General features: G+C 45.7%; 1 protein-coding gene and 69 non-coding genes across 70 annotated transcripts in view; all 70 read right to left on the bottom strand.

The window, feature by feature from the left end:
- Nucleotides 1-20682, bottom strand: part of slc60a1a (solute carrier family 60 member 1a) — a 118045-nt gene that overhangs the window by 52509 nt on the left and 44854 nt on the right. The gene's annotated exons all lie outside the window — the stretch shown is intronic.
- trnaf-gaa (transfer RNA phenylalanine (anticodon GAA)) lies at nt 186-258 on the bottom strand. Its single transcript has one exon. It is a non-coding gene; the product is annotated as a tRNA-Phe (tRNA).
- On the bottom strand, nt 561-633 carry trnaf-gaa (transfer RNA phenylalanine (anticodon GAA)). Its single transcript has one exon. It is a non-coding gene; the product is annotated as a tRNA-Phe (tRNA).
- On the bottom strand, nt 831-903 carry trnaf-gaa (transfer RNA phenylalanine (anticodon GAA)). The gene has a single exon. It is a non-coding gene; the product is annotated as a tRNA-Phe (tRNA).
- Nucleotides 1206-1278, bottom strand: trnaf-gaa (transfer RNA phenylalanine (anticodon GAA)). Its single transcript has one exon. It is a non-coding gene; the product is annotated as a tRNA-Phe (tRNA).
- On the bottom strand, nt 1581-1653 carry trnaf-gaa (transfer RNA phenylalanine (anticodon GAA)). The gene has a single exon. It is a non-coding gene; the product is annotated as a tRNA-Phe (tRNA).
- On the bottom strand, nt 1851-1923 carry trnaf-gaa (transfer RNA phenylalanine (anticodon GAA)). The gene has a single exon. It is a non-coding gene; the product is annotated as a tRNA-Phe (tRNA).
- trnaf-gaa (transfer RNA phenylalanine (anticodon GAA)) lies at nt 2121-2193 on the bottom strand. Its single transcript has one exon. It is a non-coding gene; the product is annotated as a tRNA-Phe (tRNA).
- On the bottom strand, nt 2496-2568 carry trnaf-gaa (transfer RNA phenylalanine (anticodon GAA)). The gene has a single exon. It is a non-coding gene; the product is annotated as a tRNA-Phe (tRNA).
- Nucleotides 2766-2838, bottom strand: trnaf-gaa (transfer RNA phenylalanine (anticodon GAA)). The gene has a single exon. It is a non-coding gene; the product is annotated as a tRNA-Phe (tRNA).
- Nucleotides 3036-3108, bottom strand: trnaf-gaa (transfer RNA phenylalanine (anticodon GAA)). Its single transcript has one exon. It is a non-coding gene; the product is annotated as a tRNA-Phe (tRNA).
- trnaf-gaa (transfer RNA phenylalanine (anticodon GAA)) lies at nt 3576-3648 on the bottom strand. Its single transcript has one exon. It is a non-coding gene; the product is annotated as a tRNA-Phe (tRNA).
- Nucleotides 4116-4188, bottom strand: trnaf-gaa (transfer RNA phenylalanine (anticodon GAA)). The gene has a single exon. It is a non-coding gene; the product is annotated as a tRNA-Phe (tRNA).
- On the bottom strand, nt 4386-4458 carry trnaf-gaa (transfer RNA phenylalanine (anticodon GAA)). Its single transcript has one exon. It is a non-coding gene; the product is annotated as a tRNA-Phe (tRNA).
- Nucleotides 4656-4728, bottom strand: trnaf-gaa (transfer RNA phenylalanine (anticodon GAA)). The gene has a single exon. It is a non-coding gene; the product is annotated as a tRNA-Phe (tRNA).
- On the bottom strand, nt 4926-4998 carry trnaf-gaa (transfer RNA phenylalanine (anticodon GAA)). Its single transcript has one exon. It is a non-coding gene; the product is annotated as a tRNA-Phe (tRNA).
- On the bottom strand, nt 5466-5538 carry trnaf-gaa (transfer RNA phenylalanine (anticodon GAA)). The gene has a single exon. It is a non-coding gene; the product is annotated as a tRNA-Phe (tRNA).
- On the bottom strand, nt 5736-5808 carry trnaf-gaa (transfer RNA phenylalanine (anticodon GAA)). Its single transcript has one exon. It is a non-coding gene; the product is annotated as a tRNA-Phe (tRNA).
- On the bottom strand, nt 6006-6078 carry trnaf-gaa (transfer RNA phenylalanine (anticodon GAA)). Its single transcript has one exon. It is a non-coding gene; the product is annotated as a tRNA-Phe (tRNA).
- trnaf-gaa (transfer RNA phenylalanine (anticodon GAA)) lies at nt 6546-6618 on the bottom strand. Its single transcript has one exon. It is a non-coding gene; the product is annotated as a tRNA-Phe (tRNA).
- Nucleotides 6816-6888, bottom strand: trnaf-gaa (transfer RNA phenylalanine (anticodon GAA)). Its single transcript has one exon. It is a non-coding gene; the product is annotated as a tRNA-Phe (tRNA).
- On the bottom strand, nt 7086-7158 carry trnaf-gaa (transfer RNA phenylalanine (anticodon GAA)). Its single transcript has one exon. It is a non-coding gene; the product is annotated as a tRNA-Phe (tRNA).
- trnaf-gaa (transfer RNA phenylalanine (anticodon GAA)) lies at nt 7356-7428 on the bottom strand. Its single transcript has one exon. It is a non-coding gene; the product is annotated as a tRNA-Phe (tRNA).
- On the bottom strand, nt 7626-7698 carry trnaf-gaa (transfer RNA phenylalanine (anticodon GAA)). Its single transcript has one exon. It is a non-coding gene; the product is annotated as a tRNA-Phe (tRNA).
- trnaf-gaa (transfer RNA phenylalanine (anticodon GAA)) lies at nt 7896-7968 on the bottom strand. The gene has a single exon. It is a non-coding gene; the product is annotated as a tRNA-Phe (tRNA).
- trnaf-gaa (transfer RNA phenylalanine (anticodon GAA)) lies at nt 8166-8238 on the bottom strand. Its single transcript has one exon. It is a non-coding gene; the product is annotated as a tRNA-Phe (tRNA).
- Nucleotides 8436-8508, bottom strand: trnaf-gaa (transfer RNA phenylalanine (anticodon GAA)). The gene has a single exon. It is a non-coding gene; the product is annotated as a tRNA-Phe (tRNA).
- trnaf-gaa (transfer RNA phenylalanine (anticodon GAA)) lies at nt 8706-8778 on the bottom strand. The gene has a single exon. It is a non-coding gene; the product is annotated as a tRNA-Phe (tRNA).
- On the bottom strand, nt 8976-9048 carry trnaf-gaa (transfer RNA phenylalanine (anticodon GAA)). The gene has a single exon. It is a non-coding gene; the product is annotated as a tRNA-Phe (tRNA).
- Nucleotides 9246-9318, bottom strand: trnaf-gaa (transfer RNA phenylalanine (anticodon GAA)). Its single transcript has one exon. It is a non-coding gene; the product is annotated as a tRNA-Phe (tRNA).
- Nucleotides 9516-9588, bottom strand: trnaf-gaa (transfer RNA phenylalanine (anticodon GAA)). Its single transcript has one exon. It is a non-coding gene; the product is annotated as a tRNA-Phe (tRNA).
- On the bottom strand, nt 9786-9858 carry trnaf-gaa (transfer RNA phenylalanine (anticodon GAA)). Its single transcript has one exon. It is a non-coding gene; the product is annotated as a tRNA-Phe (tRNA).
- trnaf-gaa (transfer RNA phenylalanine (anticodon GAA)) lies at nt 10056-10128 on the bottom strand. Its single transcript has one exon. It is a non-coding gene; the product is annotated as a tRNA-Phe (tRNA).
- trnaf-gaa (transfer RNA phenylalanine (anticodon GAA)) lies at nt 10326-10398 on the bottom strand. Its single transcript has one exon. It is a non-coding gene; the product is annotated as a tRNA-Phe (tRNA).
- trnaf-gaa (transfer RNA phenylalanine (anticodon GAA)) lies at nt 10596-10668 on the bottom strand. Its single transcript has one exon. It is a non-coding gene; the product is annotated as a tRNA-Phe (tRNA).
- trnaf-gaa (transfer RNA phenylalanine (anticodon GAA)) lies at nt 10866-10938 on the bottom strand. Its single transcript has one exon. It is a non-coding gene; the product is annotated as a tRNA-Phe (tRNA).
- On the bottom strand, nt 11136-11208 carry trnaf-gaa (transfer RNA phenylalanine (anticodon GAA)). The gene has a single exon. It is a non-coding gene; the product is annotated as a tRNA-Phe (tRNA).
- Nucleotides 11406-11478, bottom strand: trnaf-gaa (transfer RNA phenylalanine (anticodon GAA)). The gene has a single exon. It is a non-coding gene; the product is annotated as a tRNA-Phe (tRNA).
- On the bottom strand, nt 11676-11748 carry trnaf-gaa (transfer RNA phenylalanine (anticodon GAA)). The gene has a single exon. It is a non-coding gene; the product is annotated as a tRNA-Phe (tRNA).
- Nucleotides 11946-12018, bottom strand: trnaf-gaa (transfer RNA phenylalanine (anticodon GAA)). The gene has a single exon. It is a non-coding gene; the product is annotated as a tRNA-Phe (tRNA).
- On the bottom strand, nt 12216-12288 carry trnaf-gaa (transfer RNA phenylalanine (anticodon GAA)). Its single transcript has one exon. It is a non-coding gene; the product is annotated as a tRNA-Phe (tRNA).
- Nucleotides 12486-12558, bottom strand: trnaf-gaa (transfer RNA phenylalanine (anticodon GAA)). The gene has a single exon. It is a non-coding gene; the product is annotated as a tRNA-Phe (tRNA).
- On the bottom strand, nt 12861-12933 carry trnaf-gaa (transfer RNA phenylalanine (anticodon GAA)). The gene has a single exon. It is a non-coding gene; the product is annotated as a tRNA-Phe (tRNA).
- Nucleotides 13236-13308, bottom strand: trnaf-gaa (transfer RNA phenylalanine (anticodon GAA)). Its single transcript has one exon. It is a non-coding gene; the product is annotated as a tRNA-Phe (tRNA).
- Nucleotides 13506-13578, bottom strand: trnaf-gaa (transfer RNA phenylalanine (anticodon GAA)). Its single transcript has one exon. It is a non-coding gene; the product is annotated as a tRNA-Phe (tRNA).
- trnaf-gaa (transfer RNA phenylalanine (anticodon GAA)) lies at nt 13776-13848 on the bottom strand. The gene has a single exon. It is a non-coding gene; the product is annotated as a tRNA-Phe (tRNA).
- trnaf-gaa (transfer RNA phenylalanine (anticodon GAA)) lies at nt 14046-14118 on the bottom strand. The gene has a single exon. It is a non-coding gene; the product is annotated as a tRNA-Phe (tRNA).
- On the bottom strand, nt 14316-14388 carry trnaf-gaa (transfer RNA phenylalanine (anticodon GAA)). Its single transcript has one exon. It is a non-coding gene; the product is annotated as a tRNA-Phe (tRNA).
- Nucleotides 14691-14763, bottom strand: trnaf-gaa (transfer RNA phenylalanine (anticodon GAA)). Its single transcript has one exon. It is a non-coding gene; the product is annotated as a tRNA-Phe (tRNA).
- On the bottom strand, nt 15066-15138 carry trnaf-gaa (transfer RNA phenylalanine (anticodon GAA)). Its single transcript has one exon. It is a non-coding gene; the product is annotated as a tRNA-Phe (tRNA).
- trnaf-gaa (transfer RNA phenylalanine (anticodon GAA)) lies at nt 15336-15408 on the bottom strand. The gene has a single exon. It is a non-coding gene; the product is annotated as a tRNA-Phe (tRNA).
- trnaf-gaa (transfer RNA phenylalanine (anticodon GAA)) lies at nt 15606-15678 on the bottom strand. The gene has a single exon. It is a non-coding gene; the product is annotated as a tRNA-Phe (tRNA).
- Nucleotides 15876-15948, bottom strand: trnaf-gaa (transfer RNA phenylalanine (anticodon GAA)). The gene has a single exon. It is a non-coding gene; the product is annotated as a tRNA-Phe (tRNA).
- Nucleotides 16146-16218, bottom strand: trnaf-gaa (transfer RNA phenylalanine (anticodon GAA)). Its single transcript has one exon. It is a non-coding gene; the product is annotated as a tRNA-Phe (tRNA).
- Nucleotides 16416-16488, bottom strand: trnaf-gaa (transfer RNA phenylalanine (anticodon GAA)). Its single transcript has one exon. It is a non-coding gene; the product is annotated as a tRNA-Phe (tRNA).
- On the bottom strand, nt 16686-16758 carry trnaf-gaa (transfer RNA phenylalanine (anticodon GAA)). The gene has a single exon. It is a non-coding gene; the product is annotated as a tRNA-Phe (tRNA).
- On the bottom strand, nt 16956-17028 carry trnaf-gaa (transfer RNA phenylalanine (anticodon GAA)). Its single transcript has one exon. It is a non-coding gene; the product is annotated as a tRNA-Phe (tRNA).
- trnaf-gaa (transfer RNA phenylalanine (anticodon GAA)) lies at nt 17226-17298 on the bottom strand. The gene has a single exon. It is a non-coding gene; the product is annotated as a tRNA-Phe (tRNA).
- On the bottom strand, nt 17496-17568 carry trnaf-gaa (transfer RNA phenylalanine (anticodon GAA)). Its single transcript has one exon. It is a non-coding gene; the product is annotated as a tRNA-Phe (tRNA).
- On the bottom strand, nt 17766-17838 carry trnaf-gaa (transfer RNA phenylalanine (anticodon GAA)). Its single transcript has one exon. It is a non-coding gene; the product is annotated as a tRNA-Phe (tRNA).
- On the bottom strand, nt 18036-18108 carry trnaf-gaa (transfer RNA phenylalanine (anticodon GAA)). Its single transcript has one exon. It is a non-coding gene; the product is annotated as a tRNA-Phe (tRNA).
- Nucleotides 18306-18378, bottom strand: trnaf-gaa (transfer RNA phenylalanine (anticodon GAA)). The gene has a single exon. It is a non-coding gene; the product is annotated as a tRNA-Phe (tRNA).
- On the bottom strand, nt 18576-18648 carry trnaf-gaa (transfer RNA phenylalanine (anticodon GAA)). Its single transcript has one exon. It is a non-coding gene; the product is annotated as a tRNA-Phe (tRNA).
- trnaf-gaa (transfer RNA phenylalanine (anticodon GAA)) lies at nt 18846-18918 on the bottom strand. Its single transcript has one exon. It is a non-coding gene; the product is annotated as a tRNA-Phe (tRNA).
- trnaf-gaa (transfer RNA phenylalanine (anticodon GAA)) lies at nt 19116-19188 on the bottom strand. Its single transcript has one exon. It is a non-coding gene; the product is annotated as a tRNA-Phe (tRNA).
- trnaf-gaa (transfer RNA phenylalanine (anticodon GAA)) lies at nt 19386-19458 on the bottom strand. Its single transcript has one exon. It is a non-coding gene; the product is annotated as a tRNA-Phe (tRNA).
- On the bottom strand, nt 19656-19728 carry trnaf-gaa (transfer RNA phenylalanine (anticodon GAA)). The gene has a single exon. It is a non-coding gene; the product is annotated as a tRNA-Phe (tRNA).
- trnaf-gaa (transfer RNA phenylalanine (anticodon GAA)) lies at nt 19926-19998 on the bottom strand. Its single transcript has one exon. It is a non-coding gene; the product is annotated as a tRNA-Phe (tRNA).
- On the bottom strand, nt 20196-20268 carry trnaf-gaa (transfer RNA phenylalanine (anticodon GAA)). The gene has a single exon. It is a non-coding gene; the product is annotated as a tRNA-Phe (tRNA).
- On the bottom strand, nt 20466-20538 carry trnaf-gaa (transfer RNA phenylalanine (anticodon GAA)). Its single transcript has one exon. It is a non-coding gene; the product is annotated as a tRNA-Phe (tRNA).

Raw genomic sequence — 20682 nt, 5'->3', positions numbered from 1 at the left:
TATTTCGGCACAAAAAAGTGAGTTGGAGTAGCACAGACTACATGAAAAGGATAAGCTACAATTTGTAGGGACCATCGAGAGGCTTTTGCAACTTCCCTTAACATGGATAGCGAAAGCAGCTGAAAAGGTGTGGATTTCTGTCCTCGGCAATGCTAAATGTAAAGCTCACATATAGCAAGGACAATTGCCGAAACCCGGGATTGAACCAGGGACCTTCAGATCTTCAGTCTGACGCTCTCCCAACTGAGCTATTTCGGCACAAAACAGAGCTATTTCGGCACAAAAAAGTGAGTTGGAGTAGCACAGACTACATGAAAAGGATAAGCTACAATTTGTAGGGACCATCGAGAGGCTTTTGCATTTTCTGTCAGCATTGATGGGGGCACAAAAAAGTGAGTTGGAGCAGCACAGACTCCATGAAAAGGATAAGCTACAATTTGTAGGGACCATCGAGAGGCTTTTGCATTTTCTGTCAGCATTGATGGGGGAAGAAGCTCAAAAGGTATGGATTTCTGTCCTCGGCAATGCTAAATGTCAAGCTCACATATAGCAAGGACAATTGCCGAAACCCGGGATTGAACCAGGGACCTTCAGATCTTCAGTCTGACGCTCTCCCAACTGAGCTATTTCGGCACAAAACAGAGGTATTTCGGCACAAAAAAGTGAGTTGGAGTAGCACAGACTACATGAAAAGGATAAGCTACAATTTGTAGGGACCATCGAGAGGCTTTTGCAACTTCCCTTAACATGGATAGCAAAAGCAGCTGAAAAGGCGTGGATTTCTGTCCTTGGCAATGCTAAATGTCAAGCTCACGTATAGCAAGGACAATTGCCGAAACCCGGGATTGAACCAGGGACCTTCAGATCTTCAGTCTGACGCTCTCCCAACTGAGCTATTTCGGCACAAAACAGACGTATTTCGGCAAAAAAAAGTGAGTTGGAGTAGCACAGACTACATGAAAAGGATAAGCTACAATTTGTAGGGACCATCGAGAGGCTTTTGCATTTTCTGTCAGCATTGATGGGGGCACAAAAAAGTGAGTTGGAGCAGCACAGACTCCATGAAAAGGATAAGCTACAATTTGTAGGGACCATCGAGAGGCTTTTGCATTTTCTGTCAGCATTGATGGGGGAAGAAGCTCAAAAGGTATGGATTTCTGTCCTCGGCAATGCTAAATGTCAAGCTCACATATAGCAAGGACAATTGCCGAAACCCGGGATTGAACCAGGGACCTTCAGATCTTCAGTCTGACGCTCTCCCAACTGAGCTATTTCGGCACAAAACAGAGGTATTTCGGCACAAAAAAGTGAGTTGGAGTAGCACAGACTACATGAAAAGGATAAGCTACAATTTGTAGGGACCATCGAGAGGCTTTTGCATTTTCTGTCAGCATTGATGGGGGCACAAAAAAGTGAGTTGGAGCAGCACAGACTCCATGAAAAGGATAAGCTACAATTTGTAGGGACCATCGAGAGGCTTTTGCATTTTCTGTCAGCATTGATGGTGGAAGAAGCTCAAAAGGTATGGATTTCTGTCCTCGGCAATGCTAAATGTCAAGCTCACATATAGCAAGGACAATTGCCGAAACCCGGGATTGAACCAGGGACCTTCAGATCTTCAGTCTGACGCTCTCCCAACTGAGCTATTTCGGCACAAAACAGAGGTATTTCGGCACAAAAAAGTGAGTTGGAGTAGCACAGACTACATGAAAAGGATAAGCTACAATTTGTAGGGACCATCGAGAGGCTTTTGCAACTTCCCTTAACATGGATAGCAAAAGCAGCTGAAAAGGCGTGGATTTCTGTCCTTGGCAATGCTAAATGTCAAGCTCACGTATAGCAAGGACAATTGCCGAAACCCGGGATTGAACAAGGGACCTTCAGATCTTCAGTCTGACGCTCTCCCAACTGAGCTATTTCGGCACAAAACAGACGTATTTCGGCAAAAAAAAGTGAGTTGGAGTAGCACAGACTCCATGAAAAGGATAAGCTACAATTTGTAGGGACCATCGAGAGGCTTTTGCATTTTCTGTCAGCATTGATGGGGGAAGCAGCTGAAAAGGCATGGATTTCTGTCCTCGGCAATGCTAAATGTCAAGCTCACATATAGCAAGGACAATTGCCGAAACCCGGGATTGAACCAGGGACCTTCAGATCTTCAGTCTGACGCTCTCCCAACTGAGCTATTTCGGCACAAAACAGAGCTATTTCGGCACAAAAAAGTGAGTTGGAGTAGCACAGACTACATGAAAAGGATAAGCTACAATTTGTAGGGACCATCGAGAGGCTTTTGCATTTTCTGTCAGCATTGATGGGGGCACAAAAAAGTGAGTTGGAGCAGCACAGACTCCATGAAAAGGATAAGCTACAATTTGTAGGGACCATCGAGAGGCTTTTGCATTTTCTGTCAGCATTGATGGGGGAAGAAGCTCAAAAGGCGTGGATTTCTGTCCTCGGCAATGCTAAATGTCAAGCTCACGTATAGCAAGGACAATTGCCGAAACCCGGGATTGAACCAGGGACCTTCAGATCTTCAGTCTGACGCTCTCCCAACTGAGCTATTTCGGCACAAAACAGAGGTATTTCGGCACAAAAAAGTGAGTTGGAGTTGCACAGACTACATGAAAAGGATAAGCTACAATTTGTAGGGACCATCGAGAGGCTTTTGCAACTTCCCTTAACATGGATAGCGAAAGCAGCTGAAAAGGCGTGGATTTCTGTCCTTGGCAATGCTAAATGTCAACCTCACATATAGCAAGGACAATTGCCGAAACCCGGGATTGAACCAGGGACCTTCAGATCTTCAGTCTGACGCTCTCCCAACTGAGCTATTTCGGCACAAAACAGAGGTATTTCGGCACAAAAAAGTGAGTTGGAGTAGCACAGACTACATGAAAAGGATAAGCTACAATTTGTAGGGACCATCGAGAGGCTTTTGCAACTTCCCTTAACATGGATAGCGAAAGCAGCTGAAAAGGCGTGGATTTCTGTCCTTGGCAATGCTAAATGTCAAGCTCACGTATAGCAAGGACAATTGCCGAAACCCGGGATTGAACCAGGGACCTTCAGATCTTCAGTCTGACGCTCTCCCAACTGAGCTATTTCGGCACAAAACAGAGGTATTTCGGCACAAAAAAGTGAGTTGGAGTAGCACAGACTCCATGAAAAGGATAAGCTGAAATTTGTAGGGACCATCGAGAGGCTTTTGCATTTTCTGTCAGCATTGATGGGGGAAGCAGCTGAAAAGGCATGGATTTCTGTCCTCGGCAATGCTAAATGTCAAGCGCACATATAGCAAGGACAATTGCCGAAACCCGGGATTGAACTAGGGACCTTCAGATCTTCAGTCCGACGCTCTCCCAACTGAGCTATTTCGGCACAAAACAGAGGTATTTCGGCACAAAAAAGTGAGTTGGAGTAGCACAGACTACATGAAAAGGATAAGCTACAATTTGTAGGGACCATCGAGAGACTTTTGCAACTTCCCTTAACATGGATAGCGAAAGCAGCTGAAAAGGCGTGGATTTCTGTCCTCGGCAATGCTAAATGTAAAGCTCACATATAGCAAGGACAATTGCCGAAACCCGGGATTGAACCAGGGACCTTCAGATCTTCAGTCTGACGCTCTCCCAACTGAGCTATTTCGGCACAAAACAGAGGTATTTCGGCACAAAAAAGTGAGTTGGAGTAGCACAGACTCCATGAATAGGATAAGCTACAATTTGTAGGGACCATCGAGAGGTTTTTGCAACTTCCCTTAACATGGATAGCGAAAGCAGCTGAAAAGGCGTGGATTTCTGTCCTTGGCAATGCTAAATGTCAAGCTCACGTATAGCAAGGACAATTGCCGAAACCCAGGATTGAACCAGGGACCTTCAGATCTTCAGTCCGACGCTCTCCCAACTGAGCTATTTCGGCACAAAACAGAGGTATTTCGGCACAAAAAAGTGAGTTGGAGTAGCACAGACTCCATGAAAAGGATAAGCTACAATTTGTAGGGACCATCGAGAGGCTTTTGCATTTTCTGTCAGCATTGATGGGGGAAGAAGCTCAAAAGGTATGGATTTCTGTCCTCGGCAATGCTAAATGTCAAGCTCACATATAGCAAGGACAATTGCCGAAACCCGGGATTGAACCAGGGACCTTCAGATCTTCAGTCTGACGCTCTCCCAACTGAGCTATTTCGGCACAAAACAGAGGTATTTCGGCACAAAAAAGTGAGTTGGAGTAGCACAGACTACATGAAAAGGATAAGCTACAATTTGTAGGGACCATCGAGAGGCTTTTGCAACTTCCCTTAACATGGATAGCGAAAGCAGCTGAAAAGGCGTGGATTTCTGTCCTCGGCAATGCTAAATGTAAAGCTCACATATAGCAAGGACAATTGCCGAAACCCGGGATTGAACCAGGGACCTTCAGATCTTCAGTCTGACGCTCTCCCAACTGAGCTATTTCGGCACAAAACAGAGGTATTTCGGCACAAAAAAGTGAGTTGGAGTAGCACAGACTCCATGAATACGATAAGCTACAATTTGTAGGGACCATCGAGAGGCTTTTGCAACTTCCCTTAACATGGATAGCGAAAGCAGCTGAAAAGGCGTGGATTTCTGTCCTTGGCAATGCTAAATGTCAAGCTCACGTATAGCAAGGACAATTGCCGAAACCCGGGATTGAACCAGGGACCTTCAGATCTTCAGTCTGACGCCCTCCCAACTGAGCTATTTCGGCACAAAACAGAGGTATTTCGGCACAAAAAAGTGAGTTGGAGTTGCACAGACTACATGAAAAGGATAAGCTACAATTTGTAGGGACCATCGAGAGGCTTTTGCATTTTCTGTCAGCATTGATGGGGGAAGCAGCTGAAAAAGCGTGGATTTCTGTCCTCGGCAATGCTAAATGTCAAGCTCACATATAGCAAGGACAATTGCCGAAACCCGGGATTGAACCAGGGACCTTCAGATCTTCAGTCTGACGCTCTCCCAACTGAGCTATTTCGGCACAAAACAGAGGTATTTCGGCACAAAAAAGTGAGTTGGAGTAGCACAGACTCCATGAAAAGGATAAGCTACAATTTGTAGGGACCATCGAAAGGCTTTTGCATTTTCTGTCAGCATTGATGGGGGAAGCAGCTGAAAAGGCATGGATTTCTGTCCTCGGCAATGCTAAATGTCAAGCGCACATATAGCAAGGACAATTGCCGAAACCCGGGATTGAACTAGGGACCTTCAGATCTTCGGTCCGACGCTCTCCCAACTGAGCTATTTCGGCACAAAACAGAGGTATTTCGGCACAAAAAAGTGAGTTGGAGTAGCACAGACTACATGAAAAGGATAAGCTACAATTTGTAGGGACCATCGAGAGACTTTTGCAACTTCCCTTAACATGGATAGCGAAAGCAGCTGAAAAGGCGTGGATTTCTGTCCTCGGCAATGCTAAATGTCAAGCTCACATATAGCAAGGACAATTGCCGAAACCCGGGATTGAACCAGGGACCTTCAGATCTTCAGTCTGACGCTCTCCCAACTGAGCTATTTCGGCACAAAACAGAGGTATTTCGGCACAAAAAAGTGAGTTGGAGTAGCACAGACTCCATGAAAAGGATAAGCTACAATTTGTAGGGACCATCGAGAGGCTTTTGCATTTTCTGTCAGCATTGATGGGGGAAGCAGCTGAAAAGGCATGGATTTCTGTCCTCGGCAATGCTAAATGTCAAGCTCACATATAGCAAGGACAATTGCCGAAACCCGGGATTGAACCAGGGACCTTCAGATCTTCAGTCTGACCCTCTCCCAACTGAGCTATTTCGGCACAAAACAGACGTATTTCGGCAAAAAAAAGTGAGTTGGAGTAGCACAGACTACATGAAAAGGATAAGCTACAATTTGTAGGAACCATCGAGAGACTTTTGCAACTTCCCTTAACATGGATAGCGAAAGCAGCTGAAAAGGCGTGGATTTCTGTCCTTGGCAATGCTAAATGTCAAGCTCACGTATAGCAAGGACAATTGCCGAAACCCGGGATTGAACAAGGGACCTTCAGATCTTCAGTCTGACGCTCTCCCAACTGAGCTATTTCGGCACAAAACAGACGTATTTCGGCACAAAAAAGTGAGTTGGAGTAGCACAGACTACATGAAAAGGATAAGCTACAATTTGTAGGGACCATCGAGAGGCTTTTGCCACTTCCCTTAACATGGATAGCGAAAGCAGCTGAAAAGGCGTGGATTTCTGTCCTTGGCAATGCTAAATGTCAAGCTCACGTATAGCAAGGACAATTGCCGAAACCCAGGATTGAACCAGGGACCTTCAGATCTTCAGTCCGACGCTCTCCCAACTGAGCTATTTCGGCACAAAACAGAGGTATTTCGGCACAAAAAAGTGAGTTGGAGTAGCACAGACTCCATGAAAAGGATAAGCTACAATTTGTAGGGACCATCGAGAGGCTTTTGCATTTTCTGTCAGCATTGATGGGGGAAGAAGCTCAAAAGGTATGGATTTCTGTCCTCGGCAATGCTAAATGTCAAGCTCACATATAGCAAGGACAATTGCCGAAACCCGGGATTGAACCAGGGACCTTCAGATCTTCAGTCTGACGCTCTCCCAACTGAGCTATTTCGGCACAAAACAGAGGTATTTCGGCACAAAAAAGTGAGTTGGAGTAGCACAGACTCCATGAAAAGGATAAGCTACAATTTGTAGGGACCATCGAGAGGCTTTTGCATTTTCTGTCAGCATTGATGGGGGAAGCAGCTGAAAAGGCATGGATTTCTGTCCTCGGCAATGCTAAATGTCAAGCTCACATATAGCAAGGACAATTGCCGAAACCCGGGATTGAACCAGGGACCTTCAGATCTTCAGTCTGACCCTCTCCCAACTGAGCTATTTCGGCACAAAACAGACGTATTTCGGCACAAAAAAGTGAGTTGGAGTTGCACAGACTACATGAAAAGGATAAGCTACAATTTGTAGGGACCATCGAGAGGCTTTTGCATTTTCTGTCAGCATTGATGGGGGAAGAAGCTCAAAAGGTATGGATTTCTGTCCTCGGCAATGCTAAATGTCAAGCTCACATATAGCAAGGACAATTGCCGAAACCCGGGATTGAACCAGGGACCTTCAGATCTTCAGTCTGACGCTCTCCCAACTGAGCTATTTCGGCACAAAACAGAGGTATTTCGGCACAAAAAAGTGAGTTGGAGTAGCACAGACTACATGAAAAGGATAAGCTACAATTTGTAGGGACCATCGAGAGGCTTTTGCAACTTCCCTTAACATGGATAGCGAAAGCAGCTGAAAAGGCGTGGATTTCTGTCCTTGGCAATGCTAAATGTCAAGCTCACGTATAGCAAGGACAATTGCCGAAACCCGGGATTGAACCAGGGACCTTCAGATCTTCAGTCTGACGCTCTCCCAACTGAGCTATTTCGGCACAAAACAGAGGTATTTCGGCACAAAAAAGTGAGTTGGAGTAGCACAGACTCCATGAATAGGATAAGCTACAATTTGTAGGGACCATCGAGAGGCTTTTGCAACTTCCCTTAACATGGATAGCGAAAGCAGCTGAAAAGGCGTGGATTTCTGTCCTTGGCAATGCTAAATGTCAAGCTCACATATAGCAAGGACAATTGCCGGAACCCGGGATTGAACCAGGGACCTTCAGATCTTCAGTCTGACGCTCTCCCAACTGAGCTATTTCGGCACAAAACAGAGGTATTTCGGCACAAAAAAGTGAGTTGGAGTAGCACAGACTCCATGAAAAGGATAAGCTACAATTTGTAGGGACCATCGAGAGGCTTTTGCATTTTCTGTCAGCATTGATGGGGGAAGCAGCAGAAAAGGCATGGATTTCTGTCCTCGGCAATGCTAAATGTCAAGCTCACATATAGCAAGGACAATTGCCGAAACCCGGGATTGAACCAGGGACCTTCAGATCTTCAGTCTGACCCTCTCCCAACTGAGCTATTTCGGCACAAAACAGACGTATTTCGGCACAAAAAAGTGAGTTGGAGTTGCACAGACTACATGAAAAGGATAAGCTACAATTTGTAGGGACCATCGAGAGGCTTTTGCAACTTCCCTTAACATGGATAGCGAAAGCAGCTGAAAAGGCGTGGATTTCTGTCCTTGGCAATGCTAAATGTCAAGCTCACATATAGCAAGGACAATTGCCGAAACCCGGGATTGAACCAGGGACCTTCAGATCTTCAGTCTGACGCTCTCCCAACTGAGCTATTTCGGCACAAAACAGAGGTATTTCGGCACAAAAAAGTGAGTTGGAGTAGCACAGACTACATGAAAAGGATAAGCTACAATTTGTAGGGACCATCGAGAGGCTTTTGCAACTTCCCTTAACATGGATAGCGAAAGCAGCTGAAAAAGCGTGGATTTCTGTCCTCGGCAATGCTAAATGTCAAGCTCACATATAGCAAGGACAATTGCCGAAACCCGGGATTGAACCAGGGACCTTCAGATCTTCAGTCTGACGCTCTCCCAACTGAGCTATTTCGGCACAAAACAGAGGTATTTCGGCACAAAAAAGTGAGTTGGAGTAGCACAGACTCCATGAATAGGATAAGCTACAATTTGTAGGGACCATCGAGAGGCTTTTGCAACTTCCCTTAACATGGATAGCGAAAGCAGCTGAAAAGGCGTGGATTTCTGTCCTTGGCAATGCTAAATGTCAAGCTCACATATAGCAAGGACAATTGCCGGAACCCGGGATTGAACCAGGGACCTTCAGATCTTCAGTCTGACGCTCTCCCAACTGAGCTATTTCGGCACAAAACAGAGGTATTTCGGCACAAAAAAGTGAGTTGGAGTAGCACAGACTCCATGAAAAGGATAAGCTACAATTTGTAGGGACCATCGAGAGGCTTTTGCATTTTCTGTCAGCATTGATGGGGGAAGCAGCAGAAAAGGCATGGATTTCTGTCCTCGGCAATGCTAAATGTCAAGCTCACATATAGCAAGGACAATTGCCGAAACCCGGGATTGAACCAGGGACCTTCAGATCTTCAGTCTGACCCTCTCCCAACTGAGCTATTTCGGCACAAAACAGACGTATTTCGGCACAAAAAAGTGAGTTGGAGTTGCACAGACTACATGAAAAGGATAAGCTACAATTTGTAGGGACCATCGAGAGGCTTTTGCAACTTCCCTTAACATGGATAGCGAAAGCAGCTGAAAAGGCGTGGATTTCTGTCCTTGGCAATGCTAAATGTCAAGCTCACATATAGCAAGGACAATTGCCGAAACCCGGGATTGAACCAGGGACCTTCAGATCTTCAGTCTGACGCTCTCCCAACTGAGCTATTTCGGCACAAAACAGAGGTATTTCGGCACAAAAAAGTGAGTTGGAGTAGCACAGACTACATGAAAAGGATAAGCTACAATTTGTAGGGACCATCGAGAGGCTTTTGCAACTTCCCTTAACATGGATAGCGAAAGCAGCTGAAAAAGCGTGGATTTCTGTCCTCGGCAATGCTAAATGTCAAGCTCACATATAGCAAGGACAATTGCCGAAACCCGGGATTGAACCAGGGACCTTCAGATCTTCAGTCTGACGCTCTCCCAACTGAGCTATTTCGGCACAAAACAGAGGTATTTCGGCACAAAAAAGTGAGTTGGAGTAGCACAGACTACATGAAAAGGATAAGCTACAATTTGTAGGGACCATCGAGAGGCTTTTGCATTTTCTGTCAGCATTGATGGGGGAAGAAGCTCAAAAGGTATGGATTTCTGTCCTCGGCAATGCTAAATGTCAAGCTCACATATAGCAAGGACAATTGCCGAAACCCGGGATTGAACCAGGGACCTTCAGATCTTCAGTCTGACGCTCTCCCAACTGAGCTATTTCGGCACAAAACAGAGGTATTTCGGCACAAAAAAGTGAGTTGGAGTAGCACAGACTACATGAAAAGGATAAGCTACAATTTGTAGGGACCATCGAGAGGCTTTTGCAACTTCCCTTAACATGGATAGCGAAAGCAGCTGAAAAGGCGTGGATTTCTGTCCTTGGCAATGCTAACTGTCAAGCTCACGTATAGCAAGGACAATTGCCGAAACCCGGGATTGAACCAGGGACCTTCAGATCTTCAGTCTGACGCTCTCCCAACTGAGCTATTTCGGCACAAAACAGAGCTATTTCGGCACAAAAAAGTGAGTGGGAGTAGCACAGACTCCATAAAAAGAATAAGCTACAATTTGTAGGGACCATCGAGAGGCTTTTGCATTTTCTGTCAGCATTGATGGGGGAAGCAGCTGAAAAGGCGTGGATTTCTGTCCTCGGCAATGCTAAATGTAAAGCTCACAAATAGCAAGGACAATTGCCGAAACCCGGGATTGAACCAGGGACCTTCAGATCTTCAGTCTGACGCTCTCCCAACTGAGCTATTTCGGCACAAAACAGAGGTATTTCGACACAAAAAAGTGAGTTGGAGTAGCACAGACTACATGAAAAGGATGAGCTACAATTTGTAGGGACCATCGAGAGGCTTTTGCATTTTCTGTCAGCATTGATGGGGGAAGCAGCTGAAAAGGCATGGATTTCTGTCCTCGGCAATGCTAAATGTCAAGCTCACATATAGCAAGGACAATTGCCGAAACCCGGGATTGAACCAGGGACCTTCAGATCTTCAGTCTGACGCTCTCCCAACTGAGCTATTTCGGCACAAAACAGAGGTCTTTCGACACAAAAAAGTGAGTTGGAGTTGCACAGACTACATGAAAAGGATAAGCTACAATTTGTAGGGACCATCGAGAGGCTTTTGCATTTTCTGTCAGCATTGATGGGGGAAGCAGCTCAAAAGGCATGGATTTCTGTCCTCGGCAATGCTAAATGTCAAGCGCACATATAGCAAGGACAATTGCCGAAACCCGGGATTGAACCAGGGACCTTCAGATCTTCAGTCTGACGCTCTCCCAACTGAGCTATTTCGGCACAAAACAGAGGTATTTCGGCACAAAAAAGTGAGTTGGAGTAGCACACACTCCATGAATAGGATAAGCTAAAATTTGTAGGGACCATCGAGAGGCTTTTGCATTTTCTGTCAGCATTGATGGGGGAAGAAGCTCAAAAGGTATGGATTTCTGTCCTCGGCAATGCTAAATGTCAAGCTCACATATAGCAAGGACAATTGCCGAAACCCGGGATTGAACCAGGGACCTTCAGATCTTCAGTCTGACGCTCTCCCAACTGAGCTATTTCGGCACAAAACAGAGGTATTTCGGCACAAAAAAGTGAGTTGGAGTAGCACAGACTCCATGAATAGGATAAGCTACAATTTGTAGGGACCATCGAGAGGCTTTCGCAACTTCCGTTAACATGGATAGCGAAAGCAGCTGAAAAGGCGTGGATTTCTGTCCTCGGCAATGCTAAATGTCAAGCTCACATATAGCAAGGACAATTGCCGAAACCCGGGACTGAACCAGGGACCTTCAGATCTTCAGTCTGACGCTCTCCCAACTGAGCTATTTCGGCACAAAACAGAGGTATTTCGGCACAAAAAAGTGAGTTGGAGTAGCACAGACTACATGAAAAGGATAAGCTACAATTTGTAGGGACCATCGAGAGGCTTTTGCATTTTCTGTCAGCATTGATGGGGGAAGAAGCTCAAAAGGTATGGATTTCTGTCCTCGGCAATGCTAAATGTCAAGCTCACATATAGCAAGGACAATTGCCGAAACCCGGGATTGAACCAGGGACCTTCAGATCTTCAGTCTGACGCTCTCCCAACTGAGCTATTTCGGCACAAAACAGAGGTATTTCGGCACAAAAAAGTGAGTTGGAGTAGCACAGACTACATGAAAAGGATAAGCTACAATTTGTAGGGACCATCGAAAGGCTTTTGCAACTTCCCTTAACATGGATAGCGAAAGCAGCTGAAAAGGCGTGGATTTCTGTCCTTGGCAATGCTAAATGTCAAGCTCACGTATAGCAAGGACAATTGCCGTAACCCGGGATTGAACCAGGGACCTTCAGATCTTCAGTCTGACGCTCTCCCAACTGAGCTATTTCGGCACAAAACAGAGGTATTTCGGCACAAAAAAGTGAGTTGGAGTAGCACAGACTCCATGAAAAGGATAAGCTACAATTTGTAGGGACCATCGAGAGGCTTTTGCATTTTCTGTCAGCATTGATGGGGGAAGCAGCTGAAAAGGCATGGATTTCTGTCCTCGGCAATGCTAAATGTCAAGCTCACATATAGCAAGGACAATTGCCGAAACCCCGGATTGAACCAGGGACCTTCAGATCTTCAGTCTGACGCTCTCCCAACTGAGCTATTTCGGCACAAAACAGAGGTATTTCGACACAAAAAAGTGAGTTGGAGTAGCACAGACTACATGAAAAGGATAAGCTACAATTTGTAGGGACCATCGAGAGACTTTTGCAACTTCCCTTAACATGGATAGCGAAAGCAGCTGAAAAGGCGTGGATTTCTGTCCTCTGCAATGCTAAATGTAAAGCTCACATATAGCAAGGACAATTGCCGAAACCCGGGATTGAACCAGGGACCTTCAGATCTTCAGTCTGACGCTCTCCCAACTGAGCTATTTCGGCACAAAACAGAGCTATTTCGGCACAAAAAAGTGAGTTGGAGTAGCACAGACTACATGAAAAGGATAAGCTACAATTTGTAGGGACCATCGAGAGGCTTTTGCATTTTCTGTCAGCATTGATGGGGGCACAAAAAAGTGAGTTGGAGCAGCACAGACTCCATGAATAGGATAAGCTACAATTTGTAGGGACCATCGAGAGGCTTTTGCATTTTCTGTCAGCATTGATGGGGGAAGCAGCGGAAAAGGCATGGATTTCTGTCCTCGGCAATGCTAAATGTCAAGCGCACATATAGCAAGGACAATTGCCGAAACCCGGGATTGAACCAGGGACCTTCAGATCTTCAGTCTGACGCTCTCCCAACTGAGCTATTTCGGCACAAAACAGAGGTATTTCGGCACAAAAAAGTGAGTTGGAGTAGCACAGACTACATGAAAAGGATAAGCTACAATTTGTAGGGACCATCGAGAGGCTTTTGCATTTTCTGTCAGCATTGATGGGGGCACAAAAAAGTGAGTTGGAGTAGCACAGACTCCATGAAAAGGATAAGCTACAATTTGTAGGGACCATCGAGAGGCTTTTGCATTTTCTGTCAGCATTGATGGGGGAAGCAGCTGAAAAGGCATGGATTTCTGTCCTCGGCAATGCTAAATGTCAAGCGCACATATAGCAAGGACAATTGCCGAAACCCGGGATTGAACCAGGGACCTTCAGATCTTCAGTCTGACGCTCTCCCAACTGAGCTATTTCGGCACAAAACAGAGGTATTTCGGCACAAAAAAGTGAGTTGGAGTAGCACAGACTACATGAAAAGGATAAGCTACAATTTGTAGGGACCATCGAGAGGCTTTTGCAACTTCCCTTAACATGGATAGCGAAAGCAGCTGAAAAGGCGTGGATTTCTGTCCTTGGCAATGCTATATGTCAAGCTCACGTATAGCAAGGACAATTGCCGAAACCCGGGATTGAACCAGGGACCTTCAGATCTTCAGTCTGACGCTCTCCCAACTGAGCTATTTCGGCACAAAACAGAGGTATTTCGGCACAAAAAAGTGAGTTGGAGTAGCACAGACTACATGAAAAGGATAAGCTACAATTTGTAGGAACCATCGAGAGGCTTTTGCAACTTCCCTTAACATGGATAGCGAAAGCAGCTGAAAAGGTGTGGATTTCTGTCCTTGGCAATGCTAAATGTCAAGCTCACGTATAGCAAGGACAATTGCCGAAACCCAGGATTGAACCAGGGACCTTCAGATCTTCAGTCTGACGCTCTCCCAACTGAGCTATTTCGGCACAAAACAGAGGTATTTCGGCCCAAAAAAGTGAGTTGGAGTTGCACAGACTACATGAAAAGGATAAGCTACAATTTGTAGGGACCATCGAGAGGCTTTTGCATTTTCTGTCAGCATTGATGGGGGAAGCAGCTCAAAAGGCATGGATTTCTGTCCTCGGCAATGCTAAATGTCAAGCGCACATATAGCAAGGACAATTGCCGAAACCCGGGATTGAACCAGGGACCTTCAGATCTTCAGTCTGACGCTCTCCCAACTGAGCTATTTCGGCACAAAACAGAGGTATTTCGGCACAAAAAAGTGAGTTGGAGTAGCACAGACTACATGAAAAGGATAAGCTACAATTTGTAGGGACCATCGAGAGGCTTTTGCAACTTCCCTTAACATGGATAGCGAAAGCAGCTGAAAAGGCGTGGATTTCTGTCCTCTGCAATGCTAAATGTAAAGCTCACATATAGCAAGGACAATTGCCGAAACCCGGGATTGAACCAGGGACCTTCAGATCTTCAGTCTGACGCTCTCCCAACTGAGCTATTTCGGCACAAAACAGAGCTATTTCGGCACAAAAAAGTGAGTTGGAGTAGCACAGACTACATGAAAAGGATAAGCTACAATTTGTAGGGACCATCGAGAGGCTTTTGCATTTTCTGTCAGCATTGATGGGGGCACAAAAAAGTGAGTTGGAGCAGCACAGACTCCATGAATAGGATAAGCTACAATTTGTAGGGACAATCGAGAGGCTTTTGCATTTTCTGTCAGCATTGATGGGGGAAGCAGCGGAAAAGGCATGGATTTCTGTCCTCGGCAATGCTAAATGTCAAGCGCACATATAGCAAGGACAATTGCCGAAACCCGGGATTGAACCAGGGACCTTCAGATCTTCAGTCTGACGCTCTCCCAACTGAGCTATTTCGGCACAAAACAGAGGTATTTCGGCACAAAAAAGTGAGTTGGAGTAGCACAGACTACATGAAAAGGATAAGCTACAATTTGTAGGGACCATCGAGAGGCTTTTGCATTTTCTGTCAGCATTGATGGGGGCACAAAAAAGTGAGTTGGAGTAGCACAGACTCCATGAAAAGGATAAGCTACAATTTGTAGGGACCATCGAGAGGCTTTTGCATTTTCTGTCAGCATTGATGGGGGAAGCAGCTGAAAAGGCATGGATTTCTGTCCTCGGCAATGCTAAATGTCAAGCGCACATATAGCAAGGACAATTGCCGAAACCCGGGATTGAACCAGGGACCTTCAGATCTTCAGTCTGACGCTCTCCCAACTGAGCTATTTCGGCACAAAACAGAGGTATTTCGGCACAAAAAAGTGAGTTGGAGTAGCACAGACTACATGAAAAGGATAAGCTACAATTTGTAGGGACCATCGAGAGGCTTTTGCAACTTCCCTTAACATGGATAGCGAAAGCAGCTGAAAAGGCGTGGATTTCTGTCCTTGGCAATGCTATATGTCAAGCTCACGTATAGCAAGGACAATTGCCGAAACCCGGGATTGAACCAGGGACCTTCAGATCTTCAGTCTGACGCTCTCCCAACTGAGCTATTTCGGCACAAAACAGAGGTATTTCGGCACAAAAAAGTGAGTTGGAGTAGCACAGACTACATGAAAAGGATAAGCTACAATTTGTAGGAACCATCGAGAGGCTTTTGCAACTTCCCTTAACATGGATAGCGAAAGCAGCTGAAAAGGTGTGGATTTCTGTCCTTGGCAATGCAAAATGTCAAGCTCACGTATAGCAAGGACAATTGCCGAAACCCAGGATTGAACCAGGGACCTTCAGATCTTCAGTCTGACGCTCTCCCAACTGAGCTATTTCGGCACAAAACAGAGGTATTTCGGCCCAAAAAAGTGAGTTGGAGTTGCACAGACTACATGAAAAGGATAAGCTACAATTTGTAGGGACCATCGAGAGGCTTTTGCATTTTCTGTCAGCATTGATGGGGGAAGCAGCTCAAAAGGCATGGATTTCTGTCCTCGGCAATGCTAAATGTCAAGCGCACATATAGCAAGGACAATTGCCGAAACCCGGGATTGAACCAGGGACCTTCAGATCTTCAGTCTGACGCTCTCCCAACTGAGCTATTTCGGCACAAAACAGAGGTATTTCGGCACAAAAAAGTGAGTTGGAGTAGCACAGACTACATGAAAAGGATAAGCTACAATTTGTAGGGACCATCGAGAGGCTTTTGCCACTTCCCTTAACATGGATAGCGAAAGCAGCTGAAAAGGCGTGGATTTCTGTCCTTGGCAATGCTAAATGTCAAGCTCACGTATAGCAAGGACAATTGCCGAAACCCGGGATTGAACCAGGGACCTTCAGATCTTCAGTCTGACGCTCTCCCAACTGAGCTATTTCGGCACAAAACAGAGGTATTTCGGCACAAAAAAGTGAGTTGGAGTAGCACAGACTACATGAAAAGGATAAGCTACAATTTGTAGGGACCATCGAGAGGCTTTTGCATTTTCTGTCAGCATTGATGGGGGAAGCAGCTCAAAAGGCATGGATTTCTGTCCTCGGCAATGCTAAATGTCAAGCGCACATATAGCAAGGACAATTGCCGAAACCCGGGATTGAACCAGGGACCTTCAGATCTTCAGTCTGACGCTCTCCCAACTGAGCTATTTCGGCACAAAACAGAGGTATTTCGGCACAAAAAAGTGAGTTGGAGTAGCACAGACTACATGAAAAGGATAAGCTACAATTTGTAGGGACCATCGAGAGGCTTTTGCAACTTCCCTTAACATGGATAGCGAAAGAAGCTGAAAAGGCGTGGATTTCTGTCCTTGGCAATGCTAAATGTCAAGCTCACGTATAGCAAGGACAATTGCCGAAACCCGGGATTGAACCAGGGACCTTCAGATCTTCAGTCTGACGCTCTCCCAACTGAGCTATTTCGGCACAAAACAGAGGTATTTCGACACAAAAAAGTGAGTTGGAGTAGCACAGACTACATGAAAAGGATAAGCTACAATTTGTAGGGACCATCGAGAGGCTTTTGCATTTTCTGTCAGCATTGATGGGGGAAGCAGCTGAAAAGGCATGGATTTCTGTCCTCGGCAATGCTAAATGTCAAGCTCACATATAGCAAGGACAATTGCCGAAACCCCGGATTGAACCAGGGACCTTCAGATCTTCAGTCTGACGCTCTCCCAACTGAGCTATTTCGGCACAAAACAGAGGTATTTCGACACAAAAAAGTGAGTTGGAGTAGCACAGACTACATGAAAAGGATAAGCTACAATTTGTAGGAACCATCGAGAGGCTTTTGCAACTTCCCTTAACATGGATAGCGAAAGCAGCTGAAAAGGTGTGGATTTCTGTCCTTGGCAATGCTAAATGTCAAGCTCACGTATAGCAAGGACAATTGCCGAAACCCGGGATTGAACCAGGGACCTTCAGATCTTCAGTCTGACGCTCTCCCAACTGAGCTATTTCGGCACAAAACAGAGGTATTTCGGCCCAAAAAAGTGAGTTGGAGTTGCACAGACTACATGAAAAGGATAAGCTACAATTTGTAGGGACCATCGAGAGGCTTTTGCATTTTCTGTCAGCATTGATGGGGGAAGCAGCTCAAAAGGCATGGATTTCTGTCCTCGGCAATGCTAAATGTCAAGCGCACATATAGCAAGGACAATTGCCGAAACCCGGGATTGAAACAGGGACCTTCAGATCTTCAGTCTGACGCTCTCCCAACTGAGCTATTTCGGCACAAAACAGAGGTATTTCGGCACAAAAAAGTGAGTTGGAGTAGCACAGACTACATGAAAAGGATAAGCTACAATTTGTAGGGACCATCGAGAGGCTTTTGCCACTTCCCTTAACATGGATAGCGAAAGCAGCTGAAAAGGCGTGGATTTCTGTCCTTGGCAATGCTAAATGTCAAGCTCACGTATAGCAAGGACAATTGCCGAAACCCGGGATTGAACCAGGGACCTTCAGATCTTCAGTCTGACGCTCTCCCAACTGAGCTATTTCGGCACAAAACAGAGGTATTTCGGCACAAAAAAGTGAGTTGGAGTAGAACAGACTACATGAAAAGGATAAGCTACAATTTGTAGGGACCATCGAGAGGCTTTTGCAACTTCCCTTAACATGGATAGCGAAAGAAGCTGAAAAGGCGTGGATTTCTGTCCTTGGCAATGCTAAATGTCAAGCTCACGTATAGCAAGGACAATTGCCGAAACCCGGGATTGAACCAGGGACCTTCAGATCTTCAGTCTGACGCTCTCCCAACTGAGCTATTTCGGCACAAAACAGAGGTATTTCGACACAAAAAAGTGAGTTGGAGTAGCACAGACTACATGAAAAGGATAAGCTACAATTTGTAGGGACCATCGAGAGGCTTTTGCATTTTCTGTCAGCATTGATGGGGGAAGCAGCTGAAAAGGCATGGATTTCTGTCCTCGGCAATGCTAAATGTCAAGCTCACATATAGCAAGGACAATTGCCGAAACCCCGGATTGAACCAGGGACCTTCAGATCTTCAGTCTGACGCTCTCCCAACTGAGCTATTTCGGCACAAAACAGAGGTATTTCGACACAAAAAAGTGAGTTGGAGTAGCACAGACTACATGAAAAGGATAAGCTACAATTTGTAGGAACCATCGAGAGGCTTTTGCAACTTCCCTTAACATGGATAGCGAAAGCAGCTGAAAAGGTGTGGATTTCTGTCCTTGGCAATGCTAAATGTCAAGCTCACGTATAGCAAGGACAATTGCCGAAACCCGGGATTGAACCAGGGACCTTCAGATCTTCAGTCTGACGCTCTCCCAACTGAGCTATTTCGGCACAAAACAGAGGTATTTCGGCCCAAAAAAGTGAGTTGGAGTTGCACAGACTACATGAAAAGGATAAGCTACAATTTGTAGGGACCATCGAGAGGCTTTTGCATTTTCTGTCAGCATTGATGGGGGAAGCAGCTCAAAAGGCATGGATTTCTGTCCTCGGCAATGCTAAATGTCAAGCGCACATATAGCAAGGACAATTGCCGAAACCCGGGATTGAAACAGGGACCTTCAGATCTTCAGTCTGACGCTCTCCCAACTGAGCTATTTCGGCACAAAACAGAGGTATTTCGGCACAAAAAAGTGAGTTGGAGTAGCACAGACTACATGAAAAGGATAAGCTACAATTTGTAGGGACCATCGAGAGGCTTTTGCCACTTCCCTTAACATGGATAGCGAAAGCAGCTGAAAAGGCGTGGATTTCTGTCCTTGGCAATGCTAAATGTCAAGCTCACGTATAGCAAGGACAATTGCCGAAACCCGGGATTGAACCAGGGACCTTCAGATCTTCAGTCTGACGCTCTCCCAACTGAGCTATTTCGGCACAAAACAGAGGTATTTCGGCACAAAAAAGTGAGTTGGAGTAGAACAGACTACATGAAAAGGATAAGCTACAATTTGTAGGGACCATCGAGAGGCTTTTGCAACTTCCCTTAACATGGATAGCGAAAGAAGCTGAAAAGGCGTGGATTTCTGTCCTTGGCAATGCTAAATGTCAAGCTCACGTATAGCAAGGACAATTGCCGAAACCCGGGATTGAACCAGGGACCTTCAGATCTTCAGTCTGACGCTCTCCCAACTGAGCTATTTCGGCACAAAACAGAGGTATTTCGACACAAAAAAGTGAGTTGGAGTAGCACAGACTACATGAAAAGGATAAGCTACAATTTGTAGGGACCATCGAGAGGCTTTTGCATTTTCTGTCAGCATTGATGGGGGAAGCAGCTGAAAAGGCATGGATTTCTGTCCTCGGCAATGCTAAATGTCAAGCTCACATATAGCAAGGACAATTGCCGAAACCCCGGATTGAACCAGGGACCTTCAGATCTTCAGTCTGACGCTCTCCCAACTGAGCTATTTCGGCACAAAACAGAGGTATTTCGACACAAAAAAGTGAGTTGGAGTAGCACAGACTACATGAAAAGGATAAGCTACAATTTGTAGGGACCATCGAGAGGCTTTTGCATTTTCTGTCAGCATTGATGGGGGAAGCAGCTCAAAAGGCATGGATTTCTGTCCTCGGCAATGCTAAATGTCAAGCGCACATATAGCAAGGACAATTGCCGAAACCCGGGATTGAACCAGGGACCTTCAGATCTTCAGTCTGACGCTCTCCCAACTGAGCTATTTCGGCACAAAACAGAGGTATTTCGGCACAAAAAAGTGAGTTGGAGTAGCACAGACTACATGAAAAGGATAAGCTACAATTTGTAGGGACCATCGAGAGGCTTTTGCCACTTCCCTTAACATGGATAGCGAAAGCAGCTGAAAAGACGTGGATTTCTGTCCTTGGCAATGCTAAATGTCAAGCTCACGTATAGCAAGGACAATTGCCGAAACCCGGGATTGAACCAGGGACCTTCAGATCTTCAGTCTGACGCTCTCCCAACTGAGCTATTTCGGCACAAAACAGAGGTATTTCGACACAAAAAAGTGAGTTGGAGTAGCACAGACTACATGAAAAGGATAAGCTACAATTTGTAGGGACCATCGAGAGGCTTTTGCATTTTCTGTCAGCATTGATGGGGGAAGCAGCTGAAAAGGCATGGATTTCTGTCCTCGGCAATGCTAAATGTCAAGCTCACATATAGCAAGGACAATTGCCGAAACCCCGGATTGAACCAGGGACCTTCAGATCTTCAGTCTGACGCTCTCCCAACTGAGCTATTTCGGCACAAAACAGAGGTATTTCGACACAAAAAAGTGAGTTGGAGTAGCACAGACTACATGAAAAGGATAAGCTACAATTTGTAGGGACCATCGAGAGGCTTTTGCATTTTCTGTCAGCATTGATGGGGGAAGCAGCTCAAAAGGCATG

The sequence above is a fragment of the Gasterosteus aculeatus genome, chromosome 17 (genome assembly GCF_964276395.1).
Source record: "Gasterosteus aculeatus chromosome 17, fGasAcu3.hap1.1, whole genome shotgun sequence".
Classification (NCBI taxonomy): domain Eukaryota; kingdom Metazoa; phylum Chordata; class Actinopteri; order Perciformes; family Gasterosteidae; genus Gasterosteus; species Gasterosteus aculeatus.
This window is presented reverse-complemented; position numbering and strand designations above follow the sequence as displayed.